This window comes from Rhagoletis pomonella, unplaced genomic scaffold, assembly GCF_013731165.1.
Source record: "Rhagoletis pomonella isolate Grant_MI unplaced genomic scaffold, Rhpom_1.0 Rhpom_scaffold_00006, whole genome shotgun sequence".
NCBI lineage: Eukaryota > Metazoa > Arthropoda > Insecta > Diptera > Tephritidae > Rhagoletis > Rhagoletis pomonella.
The window spans coordinates 79,787,592-79,814,444 of record NW_023458560.1 but is presented as its reverse complement, the minus strand read 5'-3'; the positions used below and the strand labels follow the sequence as shown (position 1 = coordinate 79,814,444).

General features: G+C 33.3%; 1 protein-coding gene across 8 annotated transcripts in view; it reads right to left on the bottom strand.

Annotated features, from left to right (window-relative positions):
• The window catches only part of LOC118741400 (GTPase-activating protein skywalker), a 223,776-nt gene that overhangs the window by 194,242 nt on the left and 2,681 nt on the right, over window positions 1–26,853 (bottom strand). For 7 of the 8 annotated variants that reach the window (XM_036473369.1, XM_036473359.1, XM_036473361.1 and 4 more), the window contains exon 2: window positions 24,562–25,085. The exons of the other annotated variant lie outside the window; for it this stretch is intronic. The gene's annotated coding sequence lies outside the window, so the exon portion shown is untranslated. The remainder of the gene's footprint in view (window positions 1–24,561; window positions 25,086–26,853) is intronic. 8 annotated transcript variants of the gene reach the window in all.

The following is a 26,853-nucleotide window of genomic DNA, read 5'->3' as shown; positions in this document are numbered from 1 at the left end:
CGCCTGCCTGGAGCTATTTTGCAGACACGCAATCGAGACATAAATACATACATATAATTGCGTATGTGCACGCAGGAGTAATATTTAAACATGCCACAGTTAACACGAAAATTTTTATAAATAACTAAAATTATGTAAGCGTGAAAATTTTGTTGTTTGTTGGTGCTTTTACCCTTTGTTTTATTCAAACACGCCAGCCACACCATTCGCTGTAGATACAAATGAAACAGATAATAGAAAGCAAGGAGTAGGTGGTTAGATAAAGTACACATTAATACCCGGCTGGAAATTGGATGGCTGACAGCGACGTATTATGTTTGTATAGAATGGTAAAGGTGGTTCTGCAACTACACATTGATTCCAGGCATCTGTTCTCCAGTATATCTAACTTGATATTTTTTTGTGCATGTGAAATTAATTTTCATTTTGTTAGAGAAAGCTCCTAAATGATTTCATTGTAAGGCTGTTGCATTTGTTAAGTTTTACTTGTTTCTAAAAATGTTTTCAATGCCGTAAGGAATTATTTTTATTTATTAATTATTTTTGTTAATATCAGCATCGGTCAACCAAGTCAAAGGGTATTATGCATAAAAAGTGTGCTTAAGCTCCGACTCGATTTTCAATACGAATTCTTGAGCTTAAGCTCACTCCAACAGTGCAATAGTTGAGTCTGAGTTTAAGCTCACTTTTTATGCATGCGACCCAATATTTTGCATGTCCAGAATTAGAAATTTTATTAAAATTTAGCATACCACAATAAGGAAAGCTTATGTTTTTTTCATGCTATAACCTACTTTTACGCAGCCAAAAGTTTTCCACTTAGGAAAAGGAGTTCTTAAGCAGAATAAATGAGAATTTCCAGCTGGGTATTTGTTGTGAGGTACATGTAAATACTGAAGTAAATCGCATGCGCCCACATTGCCAGTCGAAAAGGCGCAAAGAAAGGCATTCGTGTGGCAACAACAGTCTGCAGATGGCCACCCTTTTCGTGTACGATTTTCAGCTGCGCTGGTATTTTGGCGCCCACATTTCTCGCACGTAAGCATATTTTAACGGTGTCCTATTTTCTGACTATCCTTTTGACCTTTTGCGCTGCTGACCAATAACTTATGCCTGCAGAGTTCTCAGTAAATTTTACTTATTTACTTACTTACTTAGAGTTTTTAGGTGAACTCACATTTCATGGGTAATTAGTTATTCGCCTAAGAGGTTAATCTAATTATAATTTCTTAAATAAGCAATTAGTAAACTTTGTGACAGAGAAAATAAAATGGCAGGTGGGCTGGACAACGAACAAACAAAGCAGAACACAAAAAAAAAGTCAAACAACATTCAAATGATGTTTTAGATATTTTTAACACGCGTAATTTATAAAAATTTCTTCAGTGACAATAATTTGCTGCACGGCATGTCAATTAAAATTTAATTACACTTCCAAGTGCGCTTTCAATTAATTTAGTCCATACTTAGAATGTACAAATACACGAATGTACGTATGTATGTATGTATGTATGTATGTATGTATGTATATATGTATTATGTTGCTGGAAGATATAGTGTGAACGCGCATTAGAAGCGACGAAATTGCCAAAAGGAAAAATAAATAAATAAACAGTGAATACAAAGTAGCAAACGGCCACGGGTCCGTTTGACCCTTGCGACCCCCGATGTTGACAAAATATCGCAGCGGAAATTAATGGAATTTGGAACGCAGTTTAGTGGCTCTCTCAAAGTAAAAATAACAAATAAAATCTTTATTATTCTACTTTTATTCATCTCACCTTTGGTCTTTGTTTGTGTATGAATGACTTTACTTATATTTATGTGTGCGCGTAAATGTTGCAATCAGTGTTGCAGTTTTGGTATAATCCTACCAAATTTGGTAGAATAAGTAGTTTTCTTAACTTTAATTTTGGTAGATTGGTAGATTCGTTTTTCAATTTGGTAGAATTTGTCAGAAGATTTGTCGTATTTCATTTATTATTTCAAAGAAAGTATGAAAAAAGATTTAACTTGTCAAAGAAATAACTTATTTATAAAAGTTCAGTACCAGATTGAGCGAGCTTTGCACGGAGTGCACATAATTTTTAAAGTTTTCAAGATTTTGATAGCTTTAAAAAAATATTTTGGAAATAAACAAAAAAATAGGATTTCGATATCTATTAAGTAAATTCCTTACTCTAAAATTTATGTGGCAACCCTATTCCGAAATACGCTGAAATGAATGGTACATATCTTGAGCGTATATGTACTGTGTATACATAAAAAAAAAAGTTGACTGAAATTAACAACTGCTGGAAAATATTTTCTGACCAATGCTCTCAACAATACCTTTCATTGGATATCCATGTTGCGATGTTTTAGATAAATTATGTAGAATCGAAAACAAGTGGCAACCTTACACTATTATTCTAAGAGATAACGTTTTGTATATAGGGAGAGCATTGTTTAAGAGCCTTCTCTTAGTGCCCATGAATAGTAATATTTTACCTTTTTTAAGCAAAAAATAAAATAAATATGCAATTCAAAATAGGTGGCAACCCTATTAAATATCTTTTTGAATCAGGGATCTTTAAAATACCTTCCATTTGATACCCATATGATGATGTTTTAATTAATTTGTAACTAATTTCGAACAGGTGGCATCCTTATACGAGGCTTCTCGAAGATAATGCCTATTCAGGTAACCTTAAAATCCAAAATATTATCGGTGTACAAAATTTCCTCAAAATCGTGAGAGCCGTTTTATATATATATATATATATATATATATATATATATACAAGAATTGCTCGTTTATGTAATAAGATTTGAACTATTGGGATCACCATTGATTGAGGATGATTTAGAACTGGGCTGATAGTCAATATTGTTTTTGCCACCGTTTATGAACCTGAATTTTTCAAGCGAATGGCATACAATTATCATCGCGATTGATCGTAACCTCTATAATTTTTCTTTGATAACCGGCCTTATTCAAAACGGTTGGAGTGGTATTGTACTTTTGCTAGAATTTTGGTAGATTTTGTGTGGGCATTTTGGTAGGAAAAAATATTTTTGATGCGGCAAAACTGATTGCAATTATTAGCATGCCAGAATATGCTGACTAATATGATTTAAAATGAATTATATCTAATGTTACGTATGGTTATGTAAGGCTAAGTTTCAGGCCCGGATTTGATCTATTATAGGGCACAAAAGATGTACATACATCTGTATGATGTGTGAAGATTTGTCTAAAAACCTAAATGTGCTGTATAATAACTTAACAGACTCCGCCAGAAAAGAATATAGGCCAGAAATAATATACATACATTCATATTTATACATGCACTATAGTAAGGAAAATAACTATTGAAATATTTATAGAAAATACTGTGAAACAAATTGCTACAAATGGGAAAAACTAAGTGTATAATTGCAAGCTTATTTGCATTGCAATTTAACAGATTAATTGAAAGCAATTAATGTAAATTTTTATAGAAGAAGTTGTTTCCTTTTCCTCGTTGCCACTTTACAGATGTACTGACACAAATTTTAGCTAGGCTTTACGAATAAACAGGGCGCTTCCACGATAAAAATTCGCAATAAGTTTCGTAAAGATGAATTTAAAAAAAAAAAAACTTGCAACCATTATTCTTTACTAAAATACATATCCAGCAAAAAAAACGGGCATACGGTCTGTTTGGGTAAGAAAATTTTGGGAGCGCGGAGCAACAACCCATACTACACAACGTTGATGAATGATCCATTACCCCATGGTGAAATTATAAATAGCTGGATACTCTTATAATTCAAGCCAGCACCAACAATGCTTAAGAAAAATAATATATTTCAAGCATTTTAGATATTTAATTCTACAATATTTTTCATCATTTTACACAAATTTACGGTCAGTGCCACACGGCAACACCCAATTAATTTGACAGCACTTGCAGAAGAAATAAAAATTGCTAAGTAGTGCAGCACGAGCAAGTTGAAATATATATTTCCGAAATTGATTTTCGCTCTTTCAGTTGCAGTCACACCTTGCAACTTTTATTGCTGAAACTGATTTCCGAAAAGTGACAGAAAGATCTTTCTGGCTGTTCACACATCGAAATAAAATTTCTCTTTCTCAATTTGACAGCGAATTGCGTGCGAAAGACGGAAATATTGCCACGTCTGACAGGCCCATTAGAGAACAAGTGTGTATGTGTATGTTGAGCGTGGCAGCGGCAAGTTTGTTTACAATTCCATTGGAATTTCAAAAGAAAAACGCAAGTGCCAATCGATAACAATGAATGCATTGAATTGTTGGCTGCTAATTTGTAGGTGGCGACGTTGACGTTGGATGGTGACTTATCGGACGGAATGACTACCGACTGACTCATAGACAATTGCATTGGTGGCAACAAATATTACAACAATAAAAATTACTTTTGCATATGCGCGATAATTCCTGAGCGCTGCTGAAAACTGATGCAAATAACGGGCAACTACTTAGTAAAACAATGACAAATTGATGAAATTAGTGTGAAAATGTTAATTGAATGTGAACAAAAATAATGGCAGGGAGGTGAAAATATAATTAAAATAAATTAAATAAATAAATATATAAAGTAAAATAAAATTAAGATTAAAAAGATAGCAAATAAATAAGAACATTAAATTAAAAAAAACAAAAGATAGCAAATTTATAAAAAAAAATATGTAGTAAATATATTAAAAATAAAATGAAAATAGAATAAAATAAGAATAAATAAATAACATGAAATAGAAGCAAAAATAAAATAAAATACAGCAAAACAAATTTAAAGCAAATGAAATAAAGTATCTAAAACAAAAAAAAATCAATGATTTTAAAATATGAATCCACAAAAAAAAAAAATAATAATTTAAAAAATAATTGAAAAAATATATCAAAAATTACTAAATAAAATGGATTAAAATAAAACGGAATAAGATAAAATTTAATTTAAAACAAATTATATAAAATAAAGTACGTACATAATAATAATAATATTTTGGCGCATAAATTTTTGTTAAGTCTTTGACCGAGCTTCCCCTCCACGTTGTGGTTTGCGGCCTGATTTTATACAATTTTACGCCGCCCCGATCGGCAAATGTATTTTACTAGAAGCTTTTTCATGGCAGAAGTACACTCGGAGATTTTTCATTGCCTGCGGAGGGTCGACCGCTGTTCGATTTTTTTTTTTTTTAATTCCAAAAATCAATGGTATTTTTTATCAACTTGAAGCTTGCACTTCATTGTACTAAATTTGAATGGGCTATAAAAATGCATACATACCAAAAAATTTTCTCAAAATTCGAAATAAGAAGTTTCAAATTCAGGCGAATTTTTATAATCTCTGTACAAAGTTTGAAATGTAGCTACAAGCCAAGACTGGTCAAAGTATTTCTGCCGCCTATTTATTTATTTCCTTCAAGTTTTTTCTGCTTCTCCATTCTCCATTCACTTCTGGAACTCATTAAGCTAAGTACCCGCCGGTGTGTACTAAAATATTCAACCAACAAACAAGAAACCAACTGATGATATTGATTGTATCGCGCTACTGTTTGTTAACACAATTTTCGAGTTTTTGTCCAACAAACAACATGGTAACTAATGTGTCCCACCACATACCTACCAGTTCATTATCTTATCGCATGGCAAAAGAGAAATGATAACTCCAGAAGCAACAAATAAAATAAATATTGCGCAACAGATATAGATATATACATATGCCAAAGTAGTTATGGCATTTCAAGACTGCATATAGCGAAGAAAGACACACTTGAAATTTCACATAGGCTCGTACAATAGGTCAGCCTGTTAATAGAATGGAATCTTTTACGATTTTATCTTCTAATTATTGGAACCAAAGAAAAGTCTGTCAGCAATGTTATGAAAAGGTTTTGTGTGGCAATAGTCCTGGAAATTAAAAAAAAAAAAGAAAATGGCGATTTATCCTTTATCTAACCTCAATTCATGAACAATTTTTTACTTGTTATTGTGCTAATGGAGTTACCGATCCCTTTCGAATTTAAATAGACCACTCTGATTTCCATCTGTGAAGCCTTTGCTAGGTCTCGAAAGATTGTCTATGATCTTACAACTCATGGCGTGTAAAGCAATTAGGCAATCGCCTATCCTATAGGTGGGCCAGGTAATCCTAGAGACTGCGCCATTTCGCTCAAAGAGCTACGGCATTCGATTAAGCACTGGACATTACCTATGTATATGTGATGTACTACACTGTCTTCTGAATGGCCACCACTTCCTTTTATTAAACACTTTAATGGTCTGGGAGTCGAAAATATGTCTACAGCCTCAATTTAGTTGAGAAAACTTCGGCCCCAAGTCTCCCTTCGAATTCGATTCGAGTCATGTTGGTTTCACAACTTTGTATTCTTTATCGAATCTGAGTGAGTGTCGGATGGTTGGATATTGTAATTGCCGCCGACGTGGCGAGGACACTCGAATGGCCTGAAGTTCGCTCGAGCCGTGCGCCGGCTTCTTTAAATCTCACTGCTATAATAACTGCCTCATTGAACTTCATATTCCATAAAAAAAAATAGAATGATCCACTGCAAAAATAAGTGGTTAAGAAGTAATCGAAAGCCTATTTATGGACAATGCATATTATATGCGTTATATATGCGTTTAAAATAATACGGCTTCAAGAAATTTCTTTTTTAATATATCTTTCGGTAATAATTAGAGCAAAATCCTCTAGAAAAACGCTTCAAATCAAAGTTACGACCATTAAACTCGATACCTAATAACTGTAATTAGAGCAACTAGAATTTCAATCTCAATACATTAACACACATTAAACGGATATGACGTTCAAACCAGAGCGTTAGCTAGACATTCGCTTAGATTAATTTAAATGAGTTTAAAAAGGCAGTCTATGCAAAAAATATGCGTAATTGGAATAAACTACTCGCTTGCACGACAACGAGAGTAAAACACCGAACTAATAGAATATCATAGAATGGAGGTGTGTTGGGAGGGTTGGAAGCTTCTTTGTACATTTGTTTATAAATAGCTTACAAAAAAAAGTGGCGCATATTTGGGTAGCAGACATTGGAGTGGTCGATTAGCTAGCGGATTGCCACACTGAGAAAAAAAATAAACCATATCATATTTGTTTCAAACAAAAACACATATGATTTTGCGCCAAACGGTATTTTGTTTACTTTTAACAAATGTTTGTTTGAAAATTTGAAATACGAATATGCTTAATATTACCATGAATATTTTTGAAATTAGTAATAATATGTTTAAAATATTTGAAATGAAGCCTATATATGATGACGATGTCGTGTTTGAGTTTACGTGGATTTGTTCAAAAATTTTAAACAGAGAAATAGTATAATTAAATACGATCTTATTCTAATTGAATAATGGGTTGTTTATTATACTCAACCAAGTTGGGTTTGATTTAACCAGAATTTGTTCAAAAAATTTAAACAGATAAATAGTTAAATTGAATACGATTTTATTCAAATTGAATAATGAGTTGTTTATTATACTCAACCAAGTTGGGTTTGCTTTAACCTGCATTTTTTTTTTAATTGAACAGGGCAATAGTTAAATCGAATATGATTTTATTTAATTTGAACAATGAGTTGTTTATTATACTCAACCAATTTGGGTTCGATTTTACCTGGATTTGTTTAAAAAATTTCAATATGGTAATAGTTAAATTAAACACGGTTTTATTCAAGCTAAATTATGATTTATTTATTTTAAGTTTGAGTATAGATTTAATTTATATTTAAAGATAAATAATTCTAAACTCATATTTAAGCTAATATTAACATACAGCATCGGTCACATAAATATCACTCCCAATTCAAATTGATATGCAGGTAGGAGGAATGGCGGTAAAACAACTGCATGTACATATAAAGTCAAATACTTACAATACATACCAGGGATGTTTTGAATGTCATATTTTTCACATTCACGAATGTTAGGAATAACATTAAAAAAGCTATAATCCACTTAAGTCATCGTTCTTATTATTTAAAAATTTTGTAAATTATTAGAACATTGAACGAGTGCTTAGCCTATACAGTGTTTTCATCTATTTAGTGGTCAAAGTTCAAAAGGGCATATTATATTTCAAAAAACGTAATTTTGCTGCCTTTTCTCCCATGAGGCGATCGCTTAGAGGCTCGTATATAAGGCTGGCTGCACTGAACAACTGCTCACTTGGAACCACCAATCGAGAGCACTTTTACCGAGATGAGCTCGTTTTTCTTTAAGATAGGCCTTCAATTGAGCTTTAATTTCACATTTTTTAATGTCTCCAGATTCTACATGCGAGCCTTCACTTTCGCTGGAGGAATCTAAAATTATTTCTAGGTTGCTTATAAGACTTTTAGCAGTACTTGTTGAAGCCCTATCAATGTTGCGTGATATACTACTTAACCGTTTAGCGCCTGAAGCTAAAAGCCCGTTATTGTCCGCACCCTGGTTAGACAGACTTAGAGCCATTTCAACAATATTAGAGTGGAATCTCTGCCCATGTACACATTCGCATTCACAAAACATTCGTATCATTTGATGCGAATGCGAATATCGAATGCGAATGTGTGAAATGATGCTAATCATTCGAATAACGAATGCAATTGCAAATATTCGCAACATCCCTGATACATACATACATATGTGTGCACTAGGGTGGCTCATAAAAAAAGTAAAGTCGGAATTTGAATGCTCTCACACCCTAGGATTATTCTATATTTTAATTTTTAAATCAAGAAATATTTAGAGGTGGCTCAAAGCGCTCAAAGTTTTCCATGTATGTATTTTATAAAATTCTTGAAAATCAATATTTTTCGACCGGAAAACTGTGGTTCTCTTCAGGAGACTTCCACTAACAATACCCCATTGTTTACTTAGCCATTTTTTAGTACTAAAGATTTTTTATTTAACCCCACATTGCATTTTGGCCTTGCGCCAAAACGGACCTATAAATATAGTCACTATGAAAAAGTGGTTAAATAAATAATTGGGTATTATTATTGGGAATCTCCTGAAGCAGAGTTTTACGATCGAAAAATATTGATTTTCAAGAATTCTATACCATTTCTACGAAAAGTTGTTTTTTCCCCATTTAAAATACATGAAAAACTTTGAGCGCTTTGAGCGACCTCGTAAATATTTTTTAATTTCAAAACAAAAAATAGGGGTATATTTTTTTTGGTATAGAACAATCCTAGGTGGTGAGAGCATAAAAATTCCGATTTTACTTGTTCACATGCATTTTTTGACCACCCTAGGATACACGTATCTATAACGCGCAATAACCAAGCATATGTAAGCAGGGAGCAGCGTGGTCTCGCATCCACATAAATTCTAATCAAATTAATAAAATCATATTAGAGCGGCAGGCCCACGACGCTGCTATAGAATACGCCCACACGCTTACGACGCTCGAAGCTGCTTCAGTTATGCGCATACAGCTGCGGATTCAAATCGAGATAAGTGAAAAAAGAGCTCGAATTATCTTTGTGACCGAAAGGTATGTCCCGCAGCGAGGCATTGAAGGCCCCCCTCTCTGTTCCCGGGAGCGCACGGTAGCAGCAAGCAACAGCTGCCGCAGCAAACAAGTGACAATTGCCAGCTTCCTGTGGTGCGCAGATTCGCACTCCAACTCGCATTCGCAGACAGACCCTGGCCAAGCACTAAAGCGCGCGAAGTAAACGAAGAGGAAAAAGAACCAACGGCCATAAAAGAAATAAAAGAAAAAACCTTTTAATAAAAATTAATATCGCTTTTGTGCGACAATGCGACAACAACAACAATGCCATTTCTTTATCGCTTAATTTCATTGTTTGGCTTTATTTTCGCGTCGTTTTCGCTTTCGCGCTTTTTATTTTAATTATGAAGCGCATGTCTGTTGGCCGTACTTCACTCCCCACCCCCCAGGTCTGCTGCCACTGTGTGCTGGCCCCCAAGCACGCTTGATTAACCTTGTTTACGTGATCCGACCGAGTAGCAGCTGCAATTTGAGATGAGTTGAAAAGAATCGGCACTGCTGACAATTGCTTGGAAAGCCGGAGGCGCGGGTGCGTCGATGTACATACATACATATGAAGGTACGAAGCACGGCACGCTGCCGCTGGTTGACGGTGCTGGAGGACGAGTTCCGTCGACAATGAAACGTACTCACTCCGCATCATCCACCAGCCACTGGCAACTAACTGCCTGCCTCCAGCTTACGCCGGAATGTTGATTGCTGCTGGTGAAAACGAGATTTGCAAATTGCGGAGCGGACGTAGTTGGCGAAGGCGGCTTTGTAGAAAAAATGCAAATAGCTGTTGAATACTTTCAATCACAGCAGAATTTGAAGAATAAATGAAGAATGACAACAAAAAAGGTTACCTAATGCTTTACAGCATGCCGTCTTCATGATATTTGGAGATTTTTGCATAAACAACAACAAAATGCCATACAAACAGTAGTGTGCCGAGTAGCCTTTACAGCGTATCGGGTACTAAATAGTTGAAGGCGGATTTAAGTTGAGTCACTGATTTTTATGTTTTTTTGGTGGAGTATGAACCATATTTTTTAAAAAATTATCGCAAATAAATAAGAATAAAAAACTTTGCATGTATTGTGAAAAATTATCTGTGCCAATACTTTTGTTCCTCACTGTATATAATATTTGAAGACATTTTTATGTGAAGGTCCTCAGATCCGAGCCGTTCATTCGAATTTCAAAAAAGAGATGTAAACTTATAATTTTTTCATCGGCACAGGGTAATTTAAAATTAGAGAAACTGAACCACTGAAAAAGCGGCTAGACGGATTTAGACAAAATTGGGCACATGGATCGCTTAAACCCGTGACTAGCATTTGGAATATTCTTCAGGGTTTTGCAGATGGTTGCCACTTGTATAGAATGTTAAATTAAATTCGAAATACGGGTAAATAATAGAGAAGAGGTAAGCAAGCAAGACCAGCTGTCATGTACAGGTGCTAAACTTAATGTTGGATTTGTTGTACAGGAGAAGCTTTGAGCATCTTGTCACAATCCGCATCAATTCGGCTTCAATACCAAGGTAGGCAAGGAAGGCAAAATTTAGCCTTCGCGACGAAACAACGACGAGACCAATGACGAACTTAGGCGGCGGATCAGCTTTTACGGGGCCCAAAACCAGGTAATCTGCAGCGCTAAGCTTCAGCATAAAAGGATTCAGCAAGCTACGTGGTTATACCTAGAGCTAAAACCAAGAAGCCCACTCGATAATGTTTTCATAGACGGAAGACACGAGGCTGGTGTTCTAGGCGTACATACATACTTCTGCTTATTTCTGTGAGAAACGTCACGAAGCTGCAGAGAAGAACCCTGCCCGTGGAATCGATATAGGGATCTGAGGAGAAGCGAGACATAGGGCCTTATTCTGTATCACGAACGATAGGCAAAACGAACGATTCGTCTGCAGACGACAACCTCTCTGATCGCGATTTTAAACTCTATCGGTCGTCTTCGTCTTGCTTTTCATACATTACGTTGGAATGGTCTCGGTTGTGTTTAAACCGGCTAAAATGATGCCGCCGGACTAATTTTTGAAGCATTCCTCTGCAGACGAATCGTTCGTGTTGCCTATCGTTCGTGATACAGAATAAGGCTGATATTCTCTATTAAATACACTGAAACATTTATAAATCTGTGGCTTCATTTCGTCCGCCCACTTCTCCTGATTGGCAAAAATTAAATGAATTTTTTCCATTATTAATTCAATTAATGTCAGCGACGTCTAGGTCGTATCAAAGCGATTCAAGTAGATCATTTTGTTGACAGCGAGCTTCACGAATTAACACATAACAATGGAAGTAAATTAAGAACCGGCTAAGAGATGAGAAGAGAATTTTATAAAGAATATAAAAAGGGGACATAAAAAAATCTGCAAATGCAAATAAATACAATGAAAGTAGATAATAATTAAAGATAAGTATGTAGTACATAAATAGCAAAGTAGTAGCAAACAAAGAGAGCAATTGTCTTGTCTGCAATGCAAATAAGTTATTTGAGCAACGCATAAAATACAAGTAATTTTTAGCAAAAAAAAAACTGACTTAAAAAAAATATATATATATCTATATATTTCATGATCCAATGATCGGATCTAAACCAAATTAGTATGGCACCACCTCTGAGACACTACCTTTCCGTTGCAAATTATTGAAATCGGTTGACGTGGTGCAAAGTTATGCGGTAACATACATAAAAAAAAAAAAAAAAAAATATTCCGACGAACTGATAACCTCCTCCTTTTTTGGAAGTCGGTTAAAAACTAAAAAGCGCACAAATGGTTAAAAGCTTAGCATAACAAGTAATTTTTAGCAAAAAAAACCGACTTCAACTCTCATATAAAAAAAAATATATATATATGTATATATCTCATGATCCGCTGATCGGATCTTAACCATCGGTTGACGTGGTCCAAAGTTATGCGGTAACATACATAAAAAAAAAATAAAAAAAAAATATTCCGACGAACTGATAACCTCCTCCTTTTTTGAAAGTCGGTTAAAAATAGCAACGGAGGTCGGGTTGCCTTCGCCCCCTCTGAGGCAGTGTTACGTGCGCCACACAAATAAGCGACCGCTACAATCCCCCCGACACTTTGTATATATATGTATATGTACGTATGTGTGTGTGTTTATTAATTTTAATTTGAATTAATTGACGATTAAAGCGTCTCTTAATAAATTCATATTTTTATGAGGAATGAATGCTGAATTGTGCGCGCAAATATTCGTCGGCATTTCACAGTTCAGTTTCAATTTACATCTCTATAAGTACTCGGCGCATTTTATTGCATTGTGTACGTGTCCGTCCGAATGCACGTGTGTCTGTATTGGTCCATTGGTCATATGAGGGCGTTGAAATTGAATTAAATTTGCTTATGACACGCAGATTTCGAATACATTGAGCTTCGGTAAATTTAATTTTATTTAGTCGTCTTTTTTATTTTTTGGTCGGTCTACGTCAAAATTGTTTCTCCACAACAACAAAGAAGGCATAGTTCGATAACCAACAATAGGGGAGTGAGTGACTAAGTGCATGAGTGACAGCTGAAACCGCGACGACCAACACATATTTCCCTTTGTATACATTTCGTAAATATTTTTAGAAGTAATCCCATTGGAAATCTTATCACGTAGGCCAACCAACCACATTGTATACTTTAATGCTTTGGAGGCAAAGCCGTGATGAATGAAAAGTTTTGGAGAAAGATAGAGGAGGGTCGAGATTTCCATGAAGCAGCATATATGTACATTAGACTGCATCACTCCCCATACATAAAAAAATCGGTACTATTTTTCCACTGGAATTATAAAATCTATTATATTTTAAGACGTCCACCAAAATATTAAGATCTAAATGAGCTGGATCGATTTGAAAATACCTCCAAGAATGGAGTGAATGGAGAATGGAGAATGACAAAACGGTTTAAGCTTAAAATATTTACATAAGAATATTAAAAAAAAAAAATTTGAACGGAATCGTAATGATGAGATTTTTGATGCTGTTTTTTAACTTTTTTCAAAGATTGGTATAAGAAAAACTTGAATAACTGAGCCTAAACTCTTCTGATTTAGACTTAAGAGGTGTCGGTGGAAAGGTATTTTCTCACCCTTTTTATTATTATTATATAATAAACTCATTCAAAGGATGAAAGAGAAAGGTAGGATTAATGAACGTCATTCGAAGTTGAACTAAGATGTGTTGGTATTCGAAAAAACAAGATGGGACACGAATGATTTTTTTTTGACAGAAATAAAAACAGTGTGAAAATACCTATCTACTGAGATCCCATAAGTGTAATCAGAATAGTTTTGGCCCAGTTATTCAAATTTTTCGTAAATCAATCTTTGAAAAAATTAAAAAAAAAAAACAGCATCAAAAATCTCATTCTTAAGATTCCGTTGAAAATATTTTTAAATATTTGTATGCAGATTTTTTAAGCTTAATCTGTTTTGTCATCTGAGGGGACTTTTTTCAAAAAGTTCTTTACGAAACTATTTTTATTCATAAAAATACTCAATTTTGGAGGTATTTTCAAATCGGTCCAGCTCGCTTAAATCTTAATATTTTTCCCAAATATTTTGGTGAACGTCTTAAAATATAACTTTTGTAATCCCGGCGGAAAAACCGCAACTTTTTTTGGTGATGCAGTCTAATGTAGATACATATGTACACATGTCTATATGCATGCAAATGTATGGTTGTAGATAACGTGATTTTATTTTACGCAAAGAGGAAACGAACCCGAAAGATTCTTTTGCTGGTTACCGAAGTAACACTAAAATAGTAAAGAATGAAAATTTTTTTTTTTTTTTTTTTGTTTTTGCTAGTATGTAGTTAGAAAAGTTGCGTAGACGGACAGAAGTCTATATTTGTATCAAGCTTTAATTTGTAGGGAGATTCATGTAAATATGTGAACAAACCACGGTTACGCTAACTAACATACTAATTTTAATGAAAATTTCGTTAAGCACAAAATGAAGGTGAAAGAATTTACTTTTATTCATCGAGCAGCATTTTCCAAAAGTATATGTGAGAACTGTGCGCCGCAATCTGCCGTCTTGTTTGTCAAACACAAAGTTCGTCTGCATCTGAATAGGAAATTTAAAGTTATAAAATCGTTTTTACCCTTTTTTGCACCAACAGTGGCGGCAGAAATAATAGACTCGCCTGACTTTGAAGAATTTCGGCTATATTTCATTGGTTTATTTTATGTTTAATATTTTTTTATAAAAGTCTCTCTAGTTATAAAACAAACACCATATATGTAAATCCCTTTTCAAACTTTGTATAAAAATTGTAAAAATTCGACAAAGTTTCACCACATTTTCAAACTTTTATTTTTTTTAGAAAAAATGTTTGGTATGCATTCAATTTTATTTCTAGTCCATTCAGTTTTAGTATAATAAAGTGTGAGTTTCAAGTGGCTAGAAAATGCTGTTAATTTTTGACTATTTTTTTTTTTTTGTTGACGATGCTGCGCATTCTCTTCCATACAAGAAAAATTTCGAGCACACTTTGTATGGGAAAAAATAAAGTTTGAAAATTTGGTGAAAATTTGTCGAATTTTTATAATTCTTGTTCAAGGTTTGAAAAGCGGATTTATATGATGTAAACCTCCGAGGCTTTTATAAAAAAATATTAAACATAAAATAAACTAAAGAAATATAGCCAAAAGTCTTCAAAGTGCGACGAGTCTATTATTTTTGCCGGCAGTGTATATGCAACACATACGTAATTACAAAAATATGATTCGATACGCAGAAATCAAAAAACTCTGTGTTGTGTAAAAAAGTGGTGTGACTTTCCGTGCGAAAAAAAACACAAAAAATTTAAAGTTAGTTTTTTTCTCAGACTTCAGCATTTTTTGAGGGATTTTGAAACTTCAAGGTTACTATAAATCCAAAAAATTATTAAGAAACAATTCAATGCGATATAGAATACAGAGACTATTCTTTAGAATTGAGAAACATAAAATTGTTTTGGTGTCAAGGAACGAGTATTGTTTGAAAAAGACCTAAATAAATTTTTTATACTAAACAAATAAAATGAAAAGAACAATTTCAATACCTTTTCGTAATTATGAACCAAAACGATTTATTTTTTTTTTTTTCAATTTCACAGAATTTTCTCTTTTCATTGATGCCTATATGGGTGTTTCCATGATGTCGGACGTAACATTCGTATGACTTCAGAGTTAAATAAATCTTACGAGAACGGAAGTCACTTACAAAAAAAAAATTGCCATTGTATAGCTTTTATACCGTCCCTTAATTGACAAACAAATAGGCTATGGATTGTTGTGGCAAATCTCTGTCTTTTTCTTTATAGTTAACAATATTTTCACCCTGTATTGGGTACTTTAAATAGAGTATCCGCTAGCTGCATTATGGACAAAACGATCGCCAAACACTTTAAATCACAGCAGGAAGTGCAAAGCAAGCCGCGTTGACAAAACAGCAGCAACAACCGCAACCGCAACCGCAACCGCAACCGCAACCGCAGCCGCAGCATCGAGCGCCAACAAACAAAGAAAACGTACGAGCTGCGAATGCCGCCCGGTCGTATGAGTAATTTTTGCTTGCGTGCGCACATTTCCGCGACACAGCTGATTCGTGGAATTCCAAACACTCCACTTGGAATTAGTTTAATTATACAAATCAAATGGAAAAAGGAGCGATCGAACGGCGGCAATGAAGTCTGGTCTGCTCTGCTCTGCTTGCAGCTGTCATTTGATTGCATAGATATGTATGTCATGCTCATGGCAATTCGGTTGCTCGAGCGCGTCATTGTCTTGCGCGGTGAGCAGCGAAAGGTGGGCAGTGCATGCAATTACTATTTACAGTTATACATACATACAGTGGAGAGCAAAAATTTGTACATCGTGGTTTGTGTTAAATATTTACAAGATTTTTTAAGTTAAAATTTTTTGTTATTTTTTCTTAAAACATGATTGATGTTTTAACCAAGACAGTGTAAATAAAATTTTCAAGTTTAATAACGAGCTTAAAAAAATTCAACAAATTTTCACTAAACGGTTGAAATTTTTAATCTGAATTTTTATAAAATTTTTGGGTATGCAGTTTTATAGCCTGTTATATTTTAGTATACCATAGTGCTAGATTTATGCGGCTAAATATCACACTGACTTTTAATATTTTTTTGTTGAAGGCCTTTTGCACTTTCTTCGATAAGAATGGAAGAAAATGCGCAAGATCACTTTATTATACTAAAATTTAACGGGGTATAAAACTGCTTGCCAAAAAAAATTTCAGAATTTTTTTATAAGCTCTGTAAGAGGTTTGAAAGTTTGATTTGTATATTTTAGGGAAAAACATGAACCATATTTTTATAAAAATAACAAGCAAAAAATATATATATTTAACAAAAATTACCATGTACTCATTTTTGCTCCCCACTGTACATACCGGCAATACTAGTAACATTTCGTTTCATAGCTAGTGACTTTGTGCTGAATTTTTCATACTTTTTTTGTGATTCTTTGTTGCTGCCATTTGTTTTTTTTTTCCAAGTCATTTCATGACTCTTATTTTCATATTTAGCATTGCATTACAACTTATAATCATCGATTACCTGACTTTGCTTCAAATCTACGTTCGTGTGTCTTTATTTGCATCGCAAATTTGCTTTCGCTTTCCTTTGTTTCTACTTGCTGTAAATATTTATATATTACCAGCGGTAAGTGCATGTTCGTCTATGTTTCTATGTACATATGTATGTATTTATGTGCATATAATACAGTATAGGTCATATCAATAGCACCCCCATTTTAAGGTGATATTGTTTGCCACTCACGTTTATTTATTTATTTTTTTAAATTTTCAATCAAAAACCAGTTCATTCTCTAACAAAACCCATAAAGACCGATCTTTAAAACTTTGTAGAAAACTAAAAAAAAAAATTCAACAAATTTTCATCTAAATTTCAAACTTTTTTGTTAGAATTTTTTGAGTATGTATGCAGTTTTATAACTAATTCAATTTTAGTGCAATAACGTGCAAGTCTCAAGTGGCTAAAATTTACCGTCGATTTTTTAGGATTTTTTCGCTGAGGGTGTTGCGTACCTTCTTCTGAGAAAAAAGTTTGAAATTTAGATGAAATTGTTTTTTGCATTTTGTTTAGTTTTCTAAAAAGATGGGTTTATGTGGGTTTTGTTAGAGAATGAACTGAATTGAAAATTCCTAAAAATAAATAAATAAACATGAGTGGCAAACAATAACCATTTGAAATGAGGGTGCTATTGATGTGACCGATACTGTATTTTATGTATGCGATTTTCGAAAACGATAAACTCCGCAACTCCGCTCACTAATCAAACTTAATAAGTCGTAATAACAAAATTGCCAACATTAACTAAACAAATGAAACCTTTTGCTTGCATTTTTGTTGTTTTTATGTACATATGTATATAGATATGTATGTCCACATGTATGTAGGTATTTAGTTGCATTTGAAACGCAAGTGGTAACTCATGCCACCTCAACACAGTTCAGTCACGTGCTTTTGCCATAGTCCAAACACTTGCATATGTTCGTGTGTGCATGTGTACCCGATTACTTTACGAACGTTCGATTAGTGATGCTAGATGGCATTACATATTGTCGCCGTGTCTGGCCCTTGGCGTTACAAAGCTTTTATAACAGAACACACACACACACACACACACACACACACAGATGCATTCGTACATGTCACATACATGCCGCCTCATAGAGACGTGACGCCAAAGCGGACAAGTGTACACAAGTAATAGTTGCATTATAAAAAACTGGACAAAGCCACGAACGGAACAAAGCGTAACGCATTGAGATATGTAGCATGTGTTTGTCTGTCTGAACGTTCATTAACCTTTTGTTTGTTTGTCATTCGTAAAGTTGTCATTAGGTGCGTTCGTTTAAAATCTCCAGTAAAAACCAACCAACTGCCAAATTCCGGCGAAATGTCATCGGTTCTCTCACAAGAGAATAATATCCCAAATAGTACGCGAACAGAAAATTTGCAGAAACTTGCAAGTTAGATGAACAGCTGATATAATTTTTGTTTACATTCAAAAGTGTAAAATTTAAAACGTACGAAAAGCCATCACAAAGTGTTATACTGACACAGTTTATTGATTAAACAAATAACTACTTATTTCTTACAAGTTTAATTAGTCGCATTTTGTAATTTTTAACTTCCAAACCATCAAATTCAATTTTGTGATTTGCATAAATGCCAACCAGCTGTTTTTGATCAGCTGTTTTCCTGTTGGCAAATTGCTGTTGGCAAAAATTTTTCCAGCAGAAACCAGCAGCTTCCTCTCAAAATGAAATGTCACTTTGCTCTCTCAATTTCCCCTACTTCGAAAGTTTTTTGCGTACGCGAACGCAAAAACTTGTAAGTTTTGGTTAAACATGAACAATTAACAGCTACGCAGTCCCATAGGAAAACCGGTTTTTACCATGCAATCTGGACACCATGCAAGAGCTTTGCAAGACTTCACGAAGTGGAAGTTTTTTGTAAGAAATACATGGGATTACTACAAACTTTGGCGAATAGTAGATAAATAAATAAGCAATGGAAGCTGATACCAACTCAAGGCTGTTTGCTGTCTAATCGAGAGTTTTTAATAAAGAAAAAATTAAGCTTAGAAAAAACTTTGGCTTTCTAAAAAGATTTGAAATATATTCAATGTTTTTCGCTTTGTTGTGAATAGCGGAGATGATTGATAGGTTTTAGGAATTTTTGTTTTATGCGGTTATGTAAAAGTAATACCAAAATTACAGGGTGTGTTCCGAAATGCATCAAGCCAAAGCATCAGTCTTTTTTTTACTTCTAAACTATAATTGATGGATCAAGGTCACATATGCGCAACCACGTTTAAGAGCCGAATTTGAACTTAATTGAGTAAATAAGACATTCCCATCAATAATAGTTTAGAAATAAAATACACTTTGGCTTGACGAATTTCTGAACGCACCCATAGATACATTTAGGATTCGTTTGTATAAGAAAACATCTTTTTTAATTTCTTATTTTGTAGTTACTATTTTACAAACTTTATTTTATTTTATTTAATTTTTTTAAGGGCTAGCACCACATCCTGACGGAAAAAATAGGCTAAAAAATATTTTTTTCATGATATTTTGAGCAGTTTTGACTATTTTTCTTTTATTTATTTAAAGTTTATTGTTTTTTTATAAAAGTCCAGCTAGACAACAAACACAATATAAATTCACCTTTCAAAATTTGAGCAGAAGTCATTAAAATTCTGCAAAGCTTCAGCAAAACTTCAAACTTTTTCATCAGCATATTTAGAAAAAATTGTACAGTTTTGTAGCCCATTAAATTGTAGTATAATGAAGTGCGAGTTTCAAGCTGCTGAAAATTCCGTAGAATTTTGGCACTTTTTTTTCTGGCAGTGTCTTCCAAATAAAAGAAAATTGTCGAACATATCGCACAGCATCTTCAAAAGAAGCACAACTCAAAAATCAAATCCGAAAATATAACTGCTTCAGGATGGTACAGGTTCAACGCAATTAATAAAAAACAGGCATAACAGTAATTTTCTAGTTCGAGAATATAATCGTAAAAAAAAAAAATGTTTGCATTAAATGAAGATAAATCCCTACGAAAGGATTTATGCATAAAAATCGACCTAAGTTTTTTTTTGCCCTTTAGGAATGATTTCAAAAAAAAAATGTTTATAACTATAAAATGGCTAAGATATGATGAGTCATCCAATAGCCCCTTCTTCTATTTTCAAAATGTTGTACAAGATTTCTAATTTAACTTAAATTCAACTGGCCTAATTACGTGAAAAAACGTTTGCTCCCACAAATTAATTTTTATTTTCGTTTCTTATCTAACGCAACACACATTCAACTAATAAGCTCGATGGCCTAAATATTTATAACAGAAGAATAAGTATAGCAAGCGATTAAATATGTTTACACACAGAAAATAAACCGAAATAAACAATAAGAATTGAAAGCAAAAACGAACTGAGAAAATACAGTAATACAGTCAGTCAATAAAGTTTAGGTACAGCAAATTTTTTACAATACAACAAAAACCCCAAAAATCAAAAGTTCCAAACCTTGTGCAAAATCAAAGAAAATTCTGCAAAATTTCATTCAAATATTGCACTTTTTATTTACGCTCTCTAGCAAGAAGTTGAGTATGCAGTTTTTTAGCCCATTCAATTTTAGCATAACAAAGTGCAAGTTAGAGGTAGCTAGGATTTACCATTGATTTTTAGCTATTTTTTTTTGTTGAAGGTGTCGCTCATTTTCTCCATATAAAATACTATTTGGTAAAAAATACCCCAAAAATCAATGGTAAGTCCTAGCTGCCTCATACTTGCACTTCATTATACTAAAATTTAATGGCCTAAAAAACTGCATACTCGACTTTTTTCTATAGAGCGTAAACAAAAAGTGCAGAATTGTCTTTAATTTTGCACACGGTTTGGAACTTTAATTTTTGGGGTTTTTGTTGTAGAATTAACCAAATTTAAAAAAAAAAATAGCGAAAAATAAAATATTTAAAAAATAGTTGCCCATATTGTAAAAAATTCGCTGTAAGTACCTAAACTTTATTGACTGACTGTATGTAATAAATAATTGGAAATACAGTCACTCAGGAATCTGCCAGCCAGTTGATCAAAAATATGTATGTTTAAGCCAAAGGTCTTCATGCGAGATTGTGAAATCATGAAGTTGTACAGGTTATAAGCTTTATGGCATATTTACGAGCGGTTGTTTGCTGAAAAAACGACATAACTCAAAGCAACGAACACACGGATAAAAGCGGTTTCAAAATTTGTAGTCCATTGCTATTCATTAAGTATTTAGTTATTATTATAGTTATAATTGTTGCAAAATTTAGCACAAACTATATAAAGCTACTAATCAAGTCTTAATTTGATTCCTCAGATTGGACAAAGGATGATTGTTATGAACTTCTTCCATCAAGCGAGTGATATATGTATCCATGTCTAAAAATAACTACGCTATGTATTTAAAGTTCGAACAAAACTATGAAGTACCTGCAGAACCAACGTGTCGATAAGAGAACGATATAACAGCAAATGGGTGAAAAAGAAAAAGAAAAATGAGTTCAAATTTAGATAAGCACGCCGAAATCGCAGACAAATCGCCATTGAAGGTTTTTGTGTTTGCTGGTTTTATCGGCTAATGCTATCGGCTAAACTTCAACTACAAACATTTCTACAGTTTTGCGCCGCCTCCGAACGGCAAAAGGATTTTATGAGAAGCTTTTTCATGGCAGAAATTATAGTTTAGATCAGGGTACGAAAATAAACTGTACAAAACAATTCCCATTTGCTCATCGATCATCATATCATTTGTGGTTTTGTACAGTTTTGTACATAGTCAGAAACAAATTGTAAGATTCACTGTCATTTTCCCCAACGAGAGACGTTTGCTTTTCGTTTGTGACAATTATACCATAGGGTACGTTTTATATGTATGCAAACGTTTCAATTACGTGAAAAATATTTTTTTCTGTAAATTTTCATATCCAATTCAATTGAAAAAGATGTACTACATACATACATATATTTTTCTCTGCACGATTCATTTCGTTTGTTGTTTCGTCTGTAACTACTAAACTACTGTAGTGTACTATCGCAAAGTGAACTCAGCCGTTTTGTTTTCGTATTGTACCGAACTGTTGAAGTAATAAACGAAACGAAATAGTAACGTACAATATAGTTTATTTTCGTACACTGGTTTAGATGTTGCTCTTAACAGGGTTCGAACGCAGGTCCTATGGATTGGTAGTACGCATCTCTAGCCCCTCAGGCACAGCGGCCCCCATATGCAAATACTTGACGTAAAATAAGTAAATAGTTTGTCTTTGAAATTTTATGGGTCATAAGTTTAACAAATTTGTTGATAAGATAGTTCATAAATATGAACATAGGCTACTTATGCTTGGCGACGTTTAAGTATGTACTTACATACAATTTATAAGTGAGATAGAATTTAGTACGGTCGAAGATTAAGTGGTATTAAAATTACAATTACGTGTAAAGAAACTATGTAAATGTATGTATATGTGAACCATAAACACATTTAAAGCTATGTACATACATGCATATGTAAAGCTACACTTGTGATCAGCTGATCAAGTTAACCCTGCAGTGAAAAGCCAAACCAGTTAGAAAAAAAGCACTAGTTCATTAACTAGTATGTGCCTACCAGTTCGACAATTTCGAAGAACTTAAGCGTTCAGCGACATCTGCCTTGGAATTGCCAAAGCCTAAAATAAAACGCACTTAATTGCTTTTCTTACAAATGTCGGCTTTGGCGTTTATTTATTTATTTCAATTAAAATACAAATAAGAAATTTGAAAATCTAATTGCATTGCAGAAAAATCATACACACGGGAAAAAATGCTTGTGCCATAAAAAAAATTATTAAATTTAAAAATTACAATAAAACCCCTAAATAAAAAAATAATAATTAAATAAAATAAAAAAATTGTCCCTGCTTTTCAACTGGTATGATGCTACTAGTATTTCTACTAGTAGATGCTGATGCATAGCCTGACAATTGACATCTCTTAGGACATCGCCATGTTAAAAATACCAATCGCTAACATTGAAAACGCATAGAACGTGAACTAGTTGGGCTGAAACGCAAACTGGTAGAATTCTAGTTCACAACTAGTAAGTAGCTTTCCCTCCAGGGATGTGACATTTTGACCAGTTTTGGTTATTTTTCGTTGGTTTATTTAATCTTTATAATTTTTTTATAAAAACCTAGCGCATTACATAACCAGCCCCACATAAATCCGCATTTCAAAATTCTTACAAAAATTATGAAAATTCAATAAATTTTAAAAATACACCCAAAAATTATAAAAAATTTTTATTAAAAATTTTTACCAAAATTTTAGGTAAACAATTTTACAGCTTATTAAATTTTAGTAGGTTAAAGTGCCAATTCTAAAATTATGAAAATTCAACAAATTTTAAAAATACACCCAACAATTTTTAAATTTTTATTAAAAATTTTTAAAAAAATTAGGTACGCAGTTTTATAGCTTATTAAATTTTAGTAGGTTAAAGTGCAAATTTTAAAACGCTAGAAAATCGCGTTGATTTTTAATAATTTTATTTCCTGATGGTAGGCATTTTCCTCCATATAAAAGTAATTGTGGAGCATAAGTACTTTATATGGGAGAAAATGCCCAACAACTGAGAAGTAATTTGACCCAACCAAAGAGCATGCATTACTACTGCATAAGCCATACATTTGTTCTATTGAAGAACAACGGAGAAAAGTCAAGATATAGCAAGTACTTAAATAATACCGAAAGAAAATGTATCTTTACCGAATCAGATGCTATGCCTAAAAAGCAAGAACGTGAACTGGTTTTGAACCGGTTAAACCACCGAACCGAAGCATTACTAACCAAACCAGGCCGTTTTTCAACCGTTTTCTGGGATAGAGCGTTTTTGAACCGGCTGCCGAGATAGGGCGATTTTCCACTCAGCCGTCGATATAGCGAATATATTTTTTTTCTTTATTGTTACTGAAATAACTGGTTGTTACAGAAATATTGCAAATATGGATATAGGGGATTCACAAGACGTGTTAACCGTCACAAAATAACTTAGCATTTTTTCAATGAAAAATAATGATTAAAATGATTTTAGAGTATTTCTAAGTACACTGAAATGTTTTTAAACTAATAAAAAGAATATATAATTAGCCCCACAAGCCCCCAAATTTTAACCGTTATTTAACAGAAAAACATGTAAAGCTTAAGATTTTACGTTGGTTAACACGTCTTGTGAATCCCCTAATAGTTTTGTTTTAATTCCCACCGAAACCCCAGTTCAAAGCCAATAAAAACTGCTCTGACGAACCAATTCGAAGCGCTAAAACGAACCGACCAAATTTTTCATGACATTCACGTTCCTGCTAAAAGCGCCTATAATAAGGCAAATTTAAATATTCTAATTTTTCATTTCTCTTGTTAGCTTACCTTAGAATACTTTGTTGTTCGGAAGTGGCCCTTGAAAAAATATTTTTTACTTATTGCTACAGTATTGAGCACAGCGTTTAATTCACTTTGGATTCTGTATTTGCGCGGATGGCTTGCTACTTAATTATGCCAAGTTCAATTCGTGTTAAGTATGCCTAGTTGATATTTTTCTATTAGTTTTTTTTTTAAGCTCTCAACGTACGTTTTTGATTTTGCTAAGTTCTTTTTTGTTTTTGCTTCACTTTTTTTTTAACACACAGGAGAGTGCTGCTTTTCAATCATCTTTGTATATGTATATGATTTTATCATATTTTTATGTTTTAATTTTCGTTTCGCTTTATACACGCACACGCGATGTTCGCCTTGTATTTTTGTTTATTTCTATTTTTATACAATTTTATTTCTTTTTAGGCGCGATGCCGCCGCTGCTTTTGTGACTTTGTTGGTCTCTTTATTTTTTTTTGTGTCGTATTTGTTCTTCGATTTATTTTGCGGTTATTACCACAGCATTTTTTTGCTCTTGCCTTTGGAATAAAAATATGTTGTTGTTGATAAATACATACATATGTACATACTATGTCGATATTCTCTGTTGTTGTTTTTGCATTACACTATTTTTCCACATCGCTAGGCGCAAAGACAAAGTGACAAATCACGTTTTTATGTCACGTTCACTTTACTAGCGCTGCCGCTGATTTGCTTATTCCACTTGATTTCTTGCCTTCTCATTTACTTTTAGACCCGGGGACTATAGTACCTAGTCAAGCCTCTCTTTGGTGAATAAAACCCATCGTATAAAAGCATACATACAGTGACTCAAGGTGCTTTAACCAAAACCATATACAGTGGCGGAAAAATAAAAAGGGGCTCCACATTTTTTTATTGAAATATTCATTAGCATTAAATTTCATAAATTAATGCATTAAGTTTTTACATTAACATTACTGCTTTAAATACCATTAATGCATTAAAAAATTAATGCATTTTTCACAACTCTGGTACATAGTTTTATAGCTCATTAAATTTTAGTAGAATGAAGTGTAAGTTTTAAATTGCTAAAAAATCGCGTTGATTTTTGGCAATTTTCTTTTATCGCATTTTCTTCATACAAAGTATGTTCTACAATTCAGAATAAAAATTATCAAAAATCGACGCGATTTTTTAGGAACTTCTAACTTGCACTTTATTCTACTAAAATTTAATGGGCTACAAAACTGCATACTCAAAAAATTAAAAAGTTGAAGATTTAGAAGCAATTTTGCAAAATTTTTATAATTTCTGCACAAAGTTTGGAATATGAATTTATATGGTTTTTGTTAGATAATGAGCTATACTTTTATAAAAAAAAAAAAATTATCGGGCAGGTTCTGGAATTCCCTTCCGAGTGAATTTCAACCACTGCCCATTTGAATTCAAAGCATAATTGACTCAAATTCACTCGGAATTGCAAAACCTGTCGAAATCTATATATTAATACGCTAACGAAATCCCACACAAATCTATTCCTCCCTACTCCTCCTATGTTTCTCAACCGATTTGAATGATTGTTCTTTTGTTCGAAAGGTGTTTCAAATAGGAGGTGCGCATTTTATTTGTTTTTCCGGTTGTTTATGGTCCGATTTGCTTCAAATTCAAAATACGTGTTACTAACATCAAGAGAAATATACCAGCAAAAAATGGACCGACCCGATAGGCGGCTCCAGAGCCGAAGCAAGTTTCAAGCGGCTAATCAATTCAAAAAATGAATGCCAATTTTTGTAAATTGCACTTGTTATATAAAAACAAATCTGAAAAATCAAAGCTATTTTTTAGCCGGTGAAACTTGCACTTCATGCAGAAAGGCTCTACCTTACGTTTCCATTTTTTTACATTAAATGCAAAAACCCATTCTGTGTGTATGGCCATTTGAAAATTTTCAAGGAAGAACTGTATCTACCTATTTCGAAAAAAAAGTTTCAGGGCCTTTCTACATTTCATCAACGATATGCTTTTGAATACTTTCAATCTACACATTATTTATTATATTTAACATTATGCGCTTTTCAACTCTGGCCAGCATTGATTATATATTGAAATAGTCTTACGAGCCTTATATAATTCATGTCTGATCCATACTTCTTACTTTAGCAATCCTTATTACTTACTTTAGTAAGAATTGGACATGGATTAGACAATAACTATAGACATGAGCCACTTAACAGTATTTTTTGAATGTTGAAATGTGTCGTTATTGCAGAGGACCATCGATATGCAAATATACAATTAGATTTTGTTACAGTTAAATTTTTTACT